Here is a 12723-nt window from a genome sequence, read left to right on the forward strand (position 1 = left end):
TATCATGTTTGTCACCTTTGTTGCCATGTGGCATATCTCTCGAATGGCTTCTAGCTAGAACAGATACTCACGCGTGATCTTGGGCTCGTTTTCCTTGCGGCCCGGGGTGTTCGACCACCCACTCATCGTTGGTGTGGAGCACCTTAATTTCTTGACACATGGTGCACTCAAACTGGATCTCGACGAGACGATGACGAAGCTAACCAGACTGTTTTACCTAGCTTCAGTCCCTGTATAGGTAGAAGCCCTATGTCACGCCTACCTATTTTTATTGATCAGTATGAGGGTAAAAATGGAGTTGATGTAATCTAGAGAGCTAGCTATGAGCTTCTCACCTTCATAATGACTTGATCCTCGACGAAGATCCGTCTGTCCCTTAAATGCTAGGCGGAGAATGACAATTTGGTAGCTTCTTCGGGGAATACGATAGGATAGGGTGATCCTTCCGTTAAGGGGAAGATATCCTCCATGACATTTATAATCTCTGACTTAGAGCACGCGTCTCATATCCTCCGAGTGCCCATGAGGGAGCCAAACTTGGGAGCCCTTAGGTACTCTTCCTGGTGACTCGGTCCAGGCCCCCGTGGGTATCCAACTCCGATTATGTATCCTTACGCACCAACATTGTGCGCCCTAGCTAGTTGTCTTATTAGACCTAACTATCATTGTCATCAATCATCAATTTCACTTACAGACGCTCATCACTCAGAATTAGCCGGCCAAAGAAGAATTCACGGAAACAGAAGGTGCCATTGCGTTGGATTCAACGCGCCACAACAACACCTAGCGTCGTAGACCACCGATATGTGTTGAATTGGCGTGTTGACATTGATGGACGAATCACGCATGTGGCTGTGGTAGCTCCTCCTCCATGCTACTCGGCAATCTTAATATTTGTCTTTGAAGGTATGCTACTTGATAATCTAGGTTGACAATGTTCGTCATCCGGTCGTGCTATGTTTTGTATGCCTCTCTCTCTATAAAAAGGGGTTCATTTTGCACCTAGATGTTCTTACCGTGTTCTTATACAATCCACATTCACAAGAATCCACATTGCTCATAACCAAAAAAGTAATAAAATTAATTGCTACCTCCTCTATTCACTGATGTAAGACATTTTGGCAGTACAAAATTTGATTATAGATGTAAACATGATGTCGTGCAGTAAAATTAATTGCTACCTCCTCTGCTATTTCCAATACACGTCGTGCAGTTTTCTTATAGATGTAAACATGATTTTTTTATATGTTCAATATTTCTTAAATATGTGATCAATATTTTTCAAAAATACATTTTTTGAACATTTTATTGTGTACCTCTTTAACATGTTTCAAATACACATTAAAACATTTTTTTTGAATCACATGGAACATTTTTAAACTATGCGAACATTTTGATACATTGTATAAAACTGTTAAATGTCAAAACCTACTTTTTTAATGTGTGAACATTATTTTAGATCTCACTTACTATTTTCGCCCCTGTATGAAACTTTCTTTTTAAACTTTGCGTGCATTTTTTTTAAATACATCATCTTAATTTTTTTGAAATGTCATGAACATTTTATCCAATAGCGAGAACATTTTTATAAAAAACTATTTCAATTATATGAATATTTTTTCAATTCTATTTTTTTAAATGTCACGGAAATTTATGTCAAAACGCATGAACATTTTTAAATGTCAGATTATTTAATGCTATTACCATTTTTGAATTACGCTGACAACTGTTTAACACTGTGTTACAATTATTTTTAAAGAAAAAATAGGGGATGCGCTTTGCTGTGGTGGAGACCATATGGGCGTTTCCTGAACAAGCGACATATGGCGTTGTAAGCGATCGTCTCATACACCTCGCAACAAGCGACATATGGGCGTTTCCTGAACTCCTATTTTTCTTTTGAAAATCAGTACAGATACAAGCGCTTATATACACGTGCATACACTCATCCCTATGAATGCACACACGCACACACGCACACCCTATCCCTATGAGCACCTCCGAAAGACTGAGCCGGCATATCATCTTGAGATTAACGAAGTCATCGTAGGCGCCTCGTTATAGACAGGAACGCCTCCCCTCACTGAATGCGCATCGCCGAAAATCCTGAAATGAATTCAGCAATAAATGCGAGCACCAGGATTTGAACCCTGGTGGGCTGGGGATACCACTGTCCCTCTAACCATTCAACCACAGGTTGGTTCACTCCTGAACTCCTATTTGGTTTTTTTTAGCATGTGTAACCTTTATTATAGTTGGATGTTCATAGGGATACAGATGATATCGGGCATAGAAACAAGCCACATATGGCGCCCGCTAGACAAAGAAGCAGCAGCTTTTGTAAGCGAATGTGCTTCAAAATTAAACTTCCTATTTTCATGAACAAAGCGAATATTATGAAAAACAGCAGAGCGGTGGCTAATCTCCCGGAGTATCGCTGTATAGTGGCAAGGAGCCTCCGTCCCGATCTTGGAGATCATTTCAGCGCAGTCCGATGCCACACAAACATCATTCAAGTTGAGGTCCTCGGCCAGTGAAAGGGCTTCATTGCATGCTTGCGCCTCTAGCGAGGATGGGTCCGTAAGACCTTCAAAAACTCTCGCTGAAGCTCCCAGGAAAGTTCCCGCCTTGTCTCGGCAGACGACTGCCACGACACCTCTTCTACCACATCCGGACACACCACCATCAGCATAAATTTTCACCCCGAAGTCGGTTGGGGGAATCCATGTCGATCCGGTTACGCTGGCCCTTGCATTATCAGCTGTTACATGCAAGTCCTTATGCATCGCAAGCGGTCCTTGTCCGGGCGCCGCTTGCTTTCCGCCACCAAATCAAGATCTTCCAGGAACTTTGTGACAAAAACCGAGGTGCTTAGGGGGCTTTGGTATTGATCGTCATGGATAGCACGTCGTCTCGCCCACCATATGGCCCACATCATAACCAAGACTTGAACTACCTCCTCCTCTGGTAAGGTATCAAGCAGCCAAAAGACCCATAATCTTGCATCTTCAGTTCGGTTTGAGATAGCAACCTCAGTTAGTTCCTCCTCGGCCAAAGCCCACACACATCGGGACATATGGCAATCAAATAAAGAGTGTCTCCAGGAATCAGTAGCCGCGTTGAATATGGAACACGCCGGCGTATCTGTCATTTTTCTGTGACTCCGGACATCTCCAGTTGGGAGCGAAGTCTTGGCTAAACGCCAAGAAAACACCTTAATCTTGGACGGGATGCTCAGGTTCCATAGTTTTCCCCAAGATATCCTGTCCGCCTCGCCATGAGAGTGGCCCGGGTAATGCTCCAACCAATTAGTTCTTTGCTGTTTTGTCGAGGCCAGAAGTCGAGAACAATTTGGAAATTTTGGAAATGCAACAATTTTGTGAAATTTTTGGAAAGCTCTAGCATTTTGTGAAAAAGAAAAATGAAATGAAATAGGAAAAACAAAAAAAATGAAAAAGAATAGAAAACATAAAGAATAGTGTTATAAAGTTCTATTTGACAATTAATGCGACGGCCTACCAAAACTGGGGGCTTTCGTGAACTGCAGAAGAAGAGAATTAAGGAAAAAAGAGAGTAAATAGGTATAAGTGCTTAGATGCCCTAGTTGGTTAGTGTGTTTCGCTCTTAATCAGGAGTTTATGAGTTAGTCTAAAAGCTTTGAATGGAGTACCCTGCACTCTTTTTAAAATATTAACAGGAATAAATGGGCTGGCCCTAGGGTGGGGGCATAGCTGCTCCCATCCTCAAACATGCAGCTACCAGGAAAAAACACCTCATCAATCCATGCTTCCACCAGTAAGCAACAAGTACATGGATTGTGTGTTTTCTCTCCAGCGTGTTTTGTGCACAAGTGTGAATAAAATGCATCCACTATCAAGTCAAAAGCTTTGAATGGATCCATGGAGATGCCCGTTGGCTTCCTCCTTGGTCAGGCTTTTCGTATCATCTCCAATATTCATCATGCGAGCAGGTGACGGCTGCACGCTCAGCTGGAAGATAAGGGTGAAGGTGCTGCTTGGCCTGTCGCGCGCCATCGAGTACCTCCACCTCCACGCGAATCCACCCATCATCCACCGCGACGTCAGCTCATTGAACGTCCTCCTGGACTCCAACTGGGCTTCGGCGCGGCGGTCTTCCAAGCGACGGGCGGGGAGCATGTCGGTCAGCTTGTGGATGAGGTCATTGGATCGATTGGTTACATCGATCCGGTCTATGCCGAAACGAAGGTACTGAGTCAGGCTGTTGACTTGCATGGCCTGGGGATGGTCATGTTAGAGGCGGTGACGGGGAGGCCACCGTTGAGCGGGGACGACGGCATGACACAGAGCCTGGCTGACACAGTGAGGAACGGGCACCTGCATGACGTCATGGTTTTCCCCGCCTGGATGAAACCCACGTCAACGCAGATGGTTGCACTCGAGATGGTCGCCAACACGGCGAAACGCTGCATGTGGGCGGACTGGGATAACAGACCTCGCATCACTGAAGTCATAGAAAATCTGCAGACGGCGATGGAGAGATGACCAACCGCGATTGCCCAACACAAATAAATATGTTAATATGTTCTTTATTGAGGAAATAAATATGTTACTGTTACTACTGTTTGTTGTGTGTACTACTCCCTCCGTCCCATAATGTAAGACGTTTTTTAACATTAATGTAATGTCAAAAGACATCTTATATTAGGAGACGAATTAGTAGAAACTTAGTATTATTGTGATAATAATAATAATAACTAGACCAGAAGCACGCCGTGCCGGGTCCAAACGTTTGTGTAGCATATTTAGCCAGCTTAATAAAGTAGAAAATCTTGCTGATTCAGTAGCTGGTTCTTTTGTTTGGCATGATTTAGTATCTTGGTTTTGCCTATTTAGAAGCCACTGATTCAGAAAACTAAAAGGAGATACACACGTTGCAACAGTTGGTCGGAAAAGAATCTAATTGGCAGATACATGATAGCAATGCCATCGTGATATATATACTGGTTTCACCCGTTGCGCCGATGGCGCAAAGGCCAAGTGCAAGCCAAATATTGAAATAGTGTATATTAAAATATGTAAACACAAATGGAAATAAATACGGATTGATAATAGATAGATGGTGGCTGTTTCAAAAGCATACCATACAACAGTCTAAGCAGCAAATAACCGACAGTTAAATGCACAGGATGGTCTTAGGGATTACATAAAATCCAAAAGGATGATAAACATAGAAGTCTTGGTAGGCATTTATACTAATGCTAAGTTATATAACAAGGGGCTCTTGCAACTTGCTTATATTGAGTAGACGATCAGGCGCAGTCCCTTGGAAGTGTATTTGAAGGCGAAAACATATGTTTGCCCTTTGTTCATGTGTGCCTGACGGAAGAAGTCGCTCCAGCCTCTAGTGATGGTGGCCCTTTTGTCAACACCCTTGATAAAGTGGACTGTAATAACGATAGTTCCATCTCCAGTAGTGATTAGCAGTTCACCATGGTCAGCATCCATGTGTGGGAAAAGGGAACCCGTAGAAAAGGGAACCCTAAAGTATTGAAAATAACTGTAAAGGTTAGTTAGTACAATGCCGATCCATATTATCCAAGATATGCTAGCTAGCTACACTAACAAACAAGTCCACTCCAAATTGAGATGGCACAAATCTGTCCCACCACAACCAGCTTAATTTGGCAAAAGCAAACCAGTTCATTAGAACGAAGCTTCTACGGTTATACATGAACAAAACAGTGAATTTCACCTACAGCTAATGAAAAGAAATCTCAATGTTGCTTTCTTCTCATTCTTTTTTATATCTATTACCGCCATCTTCCCTTTATAGGTAAGTGAAGATCAGCTAGTCAGTTAGAAGAAAGAGAGAGATCAGCGAGTCCTAAAAGCCTTCCAACTGATGAGGGGGAAATAATAATGCTTTCATATAAAATAAACAATCCAATTTGTTGCCAGAAGGATAAAATAGAAGCAACAAGGCCTTCTCTAACTCAGTAAAACTTAAAACCATTTAATAAGTAATTTGGATGGGAAGACATTTTAATAACTGAACTTAATCCCTTTGAGTACAGTACATACTCGATATGGGCCTTTGCATCTTGTCAGATTTTGGCTGCTGCTTCCTCTTCCTGGCACTTTTCTCCCCGACCTGTACTTTTACAAAATCTGACTTCTTCGTGCGGTACTCTAATAACACTTGGAGATACACTAACCTAATTAACGTCCATGATATCCATTTTCACGGCAAATTAAACTACCTTCCTCGTTTGGAAACTGCTTCTTCCCCTGGGAATCATTTGTTGGCACTTTCACTGCCGTGAGCCATTGAAGTGTCATTCTGAATTTAAAATGCAAAAACAGAGAAACTTAAAATGGGAACTTAAAACGCTGCATTAATTATCTAGGCATTTGGGAACTTAAAATGCAGAAATAGAGAAACAAGAAGATAGTAGAAAAACAGTGCAAGAGCAATCTCTACATAGCATCATTGCATTTTTACAAAACACAAATGCATCTGGTGGAGACTGTATAATATGCTCACCGACCAACATATGTGTCTGAATATGCTCTCTGTAAGAGAATCGACATATGACATGCGACTGGATCTTATTGTCACAGATTATTAAGCATCTGCTAGTGTAGAGTAGTCATCTACTTGCAATTTCCAAGACATTTCTCTATAAATATTCATCTGCCAGTATAGCTGTATCACCCCCAAAGAATCCAGGTCTAGGCATAATCAAAAAATTTCATCTGTGTCGTGCAGTTTAATAATACTAAAAGCAGACCAGTAAGAGGAGGGAAGGAAGGTCACAACCTGCAAGCTAAAGTAGAGCATGTCCTTGAGGCCAAATTACGAATGGTCCTCCTTCCCCAGCAATCATTTTCAGAACCATAAACAACTGTCAAAATCGGTTCACCATCATGAATAGAGATGAGTCAATGTCGTGATCGCCTGGATGGCAAATGAAACAATACAGCTCCCTCAAAGCCGATACAGATGGATTGGCTCACACATATGACCTGAATAACAAACACCCCATATTTAGATGCAAAAAAAAGATATAAAACTCAGATTCATAGTTCTTCTGGTAGAACTAAAAGTCAGTTCACCATTAGGATTAGACATGAGTGGACGTCATGATCGCCTTGATGGCAAATGAAATGTACACAGAAAATCAGCCTCCCTTGAGGGCAATACAAAAATGACGGTCTCACTCATTTGACCTGAATAATGAAGAGAACACATTTATGCACGAAGAAATAGTTTTTTGCTACAAATAGATGAATCAAAGTAAATAAGAATATCTTGTGCTGTAAGCACAAAAAAAAACTCTAGACAAACACAAACAAAATGTACGCGCGGAAGCATAAGATTTCCTCAGCACAACACACCCCAAAAAAAAGTTGGCTCATGAGAAGTTACTTCCTATATGTACACAACATAAACCAATCATCATGAATTCTGAATCTTATTTCAATGCATACAAAATGCACGCCTGATAATCAACCGAGTTCTTTAGGTAAATCAGTTACGTTGAAAGAGTGTATACATTTGAGTTAGCTTAGCTGCTCAAGGCCAAACAGTGATTACCACTATTAATCCATACATATAACAATAATCATAGCTCAAGTGCTTAGCTGCGTATCACCTATGTACATGGTTAGAAAACTGCAATGCTAACGATTTGAAGGACTCCATGCCCATATATAAGGAAATGAACCTTCAGAATGTGATATTACTTGTTTCTTTTCTCAGCAAGACAACTCATGGCTTTTCTCTTGTCCTTAAACAATTCCCTTCCCCAGCTTCTTTTGCTGGCTTTATAATAGAATAAACCACCAGAGAATTTTAGAGAACTCATGTGTACAATATAACGCATTATTACAAAGACAACCTTGACTAGCATGATTCAGAATCCAAACAAATAATTATAAAATTCGCCATAGAATGTAAAATTTCTTATGGTTACCAAAATGAAAACATCATATAATGAATCTTCTATCTTCTATAAAGCAAAGAAACCACAGATATATCTTTTTCCTTGAAACTGAATGATCCTTAGCACCAGCCCAAAACAACATTCTTCTATCAAAATCCCCAAATTAGCAAAAGAAACATTCACACTGCATTTTTACCACCCGGACAAACATGCCTCGTCAGAGTTGAAACATAAGTAAAACAAAAGGTATTTTTCTCAGACTTGCACACACCTTTCAACTGCGGACAAGACGGGGGATACCTCCCAAAACTTCCAAAGATCCTAAAACCTCGAATTTTCTAGACCAAATAAAGAAACATTAACTGATTAAAATCCTATTCCAAAAATTCCTAGCTAATTATCAGATCATGAAATAGATTGTAACATCCTGGGTGCCAACAATCACCGAGGAAACTGAAAAAAAGGGCATGAGGATAATTTATAATCACCTGAACTGACCACAATAGATAGTCTGTGAAGCAAGAGTGAGCAGGTGATTGCTGGAGGTCCTTGGCAGGATGGTCGCTGCTGCTCCTGTACCACACTGGCAGGTCGAACACCCAGGCACAGCCGAGGGAGCGCCGCTGATCTTGCAGGAGCACACGTTAAAAGGAAAAACTCAAATCCCGAACAAGAACTTTCTTTTAGCACAAACTCAGAGGGGACTGAATTGGAACAAACTGAGAGTGGCTGGAGGAGGTAAATCACCCTGGACATACACCTCTTCCCCCTGCACTTACTTACCGAGGGCCTCGAGATACTTCTGCTTGCGCTTCGTTGAGTAGAGATTGTTGTAGACTTTGGTGAAGCCCCCGAGGTAGCGCTTCACCTCATCCCAATTCCCATTGATCACCTCGTCCTCGAACTACTTCATGTTGAAGTAGAACCCAGACTCCTGCTTAAGCCTAAACAGCGACAAGAGCTCCAAGTGAGCACGCTAGACAAACGAACAGCACCAATTTATGTCTCCTTTTTTTTGGAGTTTGAATCACTCACTTGTGGACGGTCTCCTTGAACTTCTCCTCATCGAGGAACTGCAGGATAAGTAAAGACCAGCTCCAGCTCAGAGAAGACATCCACGCTTCCTCGACTCACCGGCGGATGCAACTCGGGCTGTAGACCTAGCCTACGGGGGCACAGCACCCCCCACTGCATAATAAGATTCGGATTCCAGGTTCAGTTTTTGATCGCTCACAGCCCAGCAGCAGCGGAAACACCGCACCACGGGAAAAAAACAGATCAAAAGCGAGATCGGTCCAGGCGGGTTAGGGCTTACCAGCGGAAGGCCTCCCCGGCTCGGATCTCCTCCACTCCGCCCCACGCCGGGCGAGCAGAGAGGCGGCGCGGCTCGGTGGGGCACCCGGCGACGGAGATCCGGGTGCTCGGCGGCTTTACGGGGAGGAGGTCCTGGCCTCTCACGAGGCCGTCGCCAACTCCCCTGTGGACCGGGGCCGAACCAGGGCGTCGGCCTGGCTATTCGCTCCGGCCCTGCCGCTGAACTCCGGCGCCGTGCTGGGGCTCTGCCCTTGAACTCTTGCGTGGGGCTGGGCGCTCCCCGGGGGGCGGAGAGGACTGCGGGAGCGGGGGAGAGGCGGCGGCTGCGCAGAGTTGGGGATGGGGAGCGGGGACGCAGCTTCGGCACCGAAGCATCGTCCGGGGAGCGGGGACGCGGTGCTCGAGGAGCACGGGGGCGCACACACGAGGCACACGCTGCAACGCTGGGTCGAAGGAAGGAGGCCCACCCGTCATCAGCTGCAGCACCAAACAACAACGTGAAGAGAAACAAACGGATGGATGTTTAACTGCACGGTGAAAAAACGCCAGACGCTGAGGCGCTGGCGGGTAGCTTAGAGTGGTTCATACGTTTTAGGTAGTATCTATCCTATCGGAGAGTATGTACACGTAGTATGTAGTATATAAGAATGTTTAGGTAGTATATATACTACTTTTTTGGTACTCTCTCCGGTCCTTTTTACTCTGCACATTGGTTTTGCCGAAAGTCAAACTTTGCTATGTTTGACCAAATTTCTATTAAAAATTATTTGCATCTATAATATTTAATAAATATAATATGGAAATATATTCCAAGATGAATCTAATGATATTGGTGTTGTTATGTGAATGTCTATAATTTTTTATCTAAACTTGGTCAAAGTTGGATGAGATTGACTTCAGACAAACCTAATATGCAGAGTAAAAAGGACCGGAGGGAGTAGTATGTATCATATTTTGCGCATACTCTATTTCACGTATAAATATGTACGTATTTCACAAATACAATAAAATTATGACCTCACTTGCAGTTTTTTCATACAAATCACTTGGGAGTATCTTAGATATAGTATATGAATATACTAAAAATAATAAAGTAGAGTATATACTACCACATGATAGTATATGAGAACCGGGTGTAGCTACATCCGGTAGTAGGATATATATATATATATATATATATATATATATATATATATATATATATATATATATATATATATATATATATATATATATACAGAGAGTTTATGACTTAAAGAGCAACTCATCACCACACACAAAAAGTTTAAACAATTTTTTCTTCGGAACTGCTTAATCTAAATGCACACATCTCTTTATTTGTCTACTCCCTCCGTTCCGAATTACTTGTCTTGGATTTGTCTAGATACATATGTATCTAGACTCATTTTAGTGCCAGATACATCCGTATCTAGATAAATCTAAGGCAAGTAATTCGGAACGGAGGGAGTAGTATGTATGCAAGATTTTTTTTGGTAAGTTCTACATGGAAAAAACTGAACACAACTCGAGAGCAAAGACCATGCAAAGTATCTAAAACATTGTGCCGCTCGGTAACCTAACCACCTGACAGGACCTAGCTAGAACTGTCGATGATCTTTAGCATCTAGCGTGAGAAAACACACGAAATTGCTCAAACACACGAAATTGCTCGAATTGAGGTGGTGATTGCGGATGGATTGCAAGGGAAAGTAGCTAGGGTTTGTGCCAGCCGGAACACGGCGGCTTAGCGCACAACCCAATTATGAGATAGATGACGTCCACACAAGGATCGACTCTGTTAAATAGCTTTTTTTTAGGTTAACGTTGCCGCTTTATTTAACCATAGCTCGGAATGTCATCCGATATTACATCGAGGATAAAGTCTGGTGGAACCCCAACCCAACTCTTACAAAGACTATCACCAACACCTACTTTAGCTAACTTATGCGCAGCAACATTCGCAGATCGTCTGATCCACTCAACCCTGAAATCGTCAAAGGAATGCAGCACACCTTTTAACTTCTGTATCCACGGCCCAACAGCAGCCATGCTTCGCTCCGGGTCCTTCAACATTTGCACTACCGCCAGGTTGTCGAGCTCCACATGCACTTTGTCAGCCCCTCTATCTCTTGCCAGCCTTAGTGCTTCTCTGCACGTCAAAATCTCCACCGTTTCTGGGTCCACATGGGAGGGGAAGACGGTGCATGCTGCTGCAATGAAAGTTCCCTGATGATCTCGCAGCACCACCCCCCCACCCCCCTGTCTCCATGTTTCGCTACCGCTCCATCTGAATTCACCTTAGTCCATCCCTCTTCAGGCGGTAACCATCTCTAAGTTATGTTTTCTTTAACCCGGCTTCCCTTTGGCTCATGTGTGTTCTTCCATTCCTGCATGTATGCACACACAGATTCTACTATATCATGTGGGTGAGCAATCCTTCTACCTTCCCTGGCCTCGTTTCGAGCCAGCCAAAGCCCATACACCGCATGGATCATGGCTTCCTTCTCGTCATCGTCCGCCCCCGAGAACCAGGAAAGTAACCAGCGAGACAACGCGCCCTGGGAGTCTGTTAAATAGCTATAGAAAGTGAAAAAGCAAAAAGAGACCGGTAGCTCCACTACAGGTCGCGCTGATCTTAACCTACTGCGATCACATCCACTCCAGCCGTCCATCTGAAGATCAGCGGTCAGTGAAGTCTCGCCTGGATGAAACGGTAAGTGACCCTTGGTGACCGTGCGCCCGCAGATTGACGGTGCTCCTGCTTTCAGTTAACTGAATCTGCCCTATACTGGTTTAGGCTGTTGTCGGAATCGGCTACAGTCCTGACAATCCGATTTTTTTTTGAAAACAGGAACATGCTTTGAACCACCCGAACATTTTTTTAAATTTGTGAACAAAAATTTGAAACTAAACAATTTCAAAACTCAAAAATGAAATTGTGCACATTTTTTAAAATTTGCGAACAATTTATTTAAAACGGGAACATGTTTTGAACCACCCGAACATTTTTTAAAATTTGTGAACAAAAATTTGAAGCTGAACAATTTCAACACTCAAATATGAAATTGTGCACATTTTTTGAAATTTGCTAACAATTTTTTTAAAACAGGAACATGTTTCGAACCACCCGAAATTTTTTTAAAATTTGTGAACAAAAATTTGAAACTGAACAATTTCAAAACTCAAAATTGAAATTGTGCACGTTTTTTGAAATTTGCGAACAATTTATTTAAAACGGGAACATGTTTTAAACCACCCTAACATTTTTTAAAATTTGTGAACAAAAATTTAAAACTGAACAATTTCAAAACTAAAAAATGAAATTGTGCAGATTTTTTGAAATTTGCGAACAATTTATTTAAAACGGGAACATGTTTTGAACCACCCGAACATTTTTTAAAATTTGTGCACAAAAATTTGAAGCTGAACAATTTCAAAACTCAAATATGAAATTGTGCACATTTTTTGAAATTTGCGAACAA

The 12723-nt window shown here is 42.3% G+C and overlaps 1 long non-coding RNA gene across 7 annotated transcripts; it reads right to left on the reverse strand.

Annotated features, from left to right (window-relative positions):
- Positions 1-5067: 5067 nt before the first annotated feature.
- Positions 5068-9696, reverse strand: LOC119274254. 7 transcript variants are annotated; one of them, XR_005135083.1, is made up of 7 exons: positions 9243-9696; positions 8963-9115; positions 8711-8871; positions 8416-8550; positions 7098-8265; positions 6802-7007; positions 5068-6321 (listed from the first exon to the last, which is right to left on the reverse strand). It is a non-coding gene; the product is annotated as an uncharacterized LOC119274254 (long non-coding RNA). The 7 variants fall into 7 exon arrangements; XR_005135089.1 differs by having other exon boundaries at positions 5068-5520; positions 6063-7007; XR_005135088.1 differs by having other exon boundaries at positions 5068-5538; positions 6063-7007.
- Positions 9697-12723: the final 3027 nt, after the last annotated feature.

Source organism: Triticum dicoccoides, chromosome 3B, assembly GCF_002162155.2.
Source record: "Triticum dicoccoides isolate Atlit2015 ecotype Zavitan chromosome 3B, WEW_v2.0, whole genome shotgun sequence".
Lineage (NCBI taxonomy): Eukaryota > Viridiplantae > Streptophyta > Magnoliopsida > Poales > Poaceae > Triticum > Triticum dicoccoides.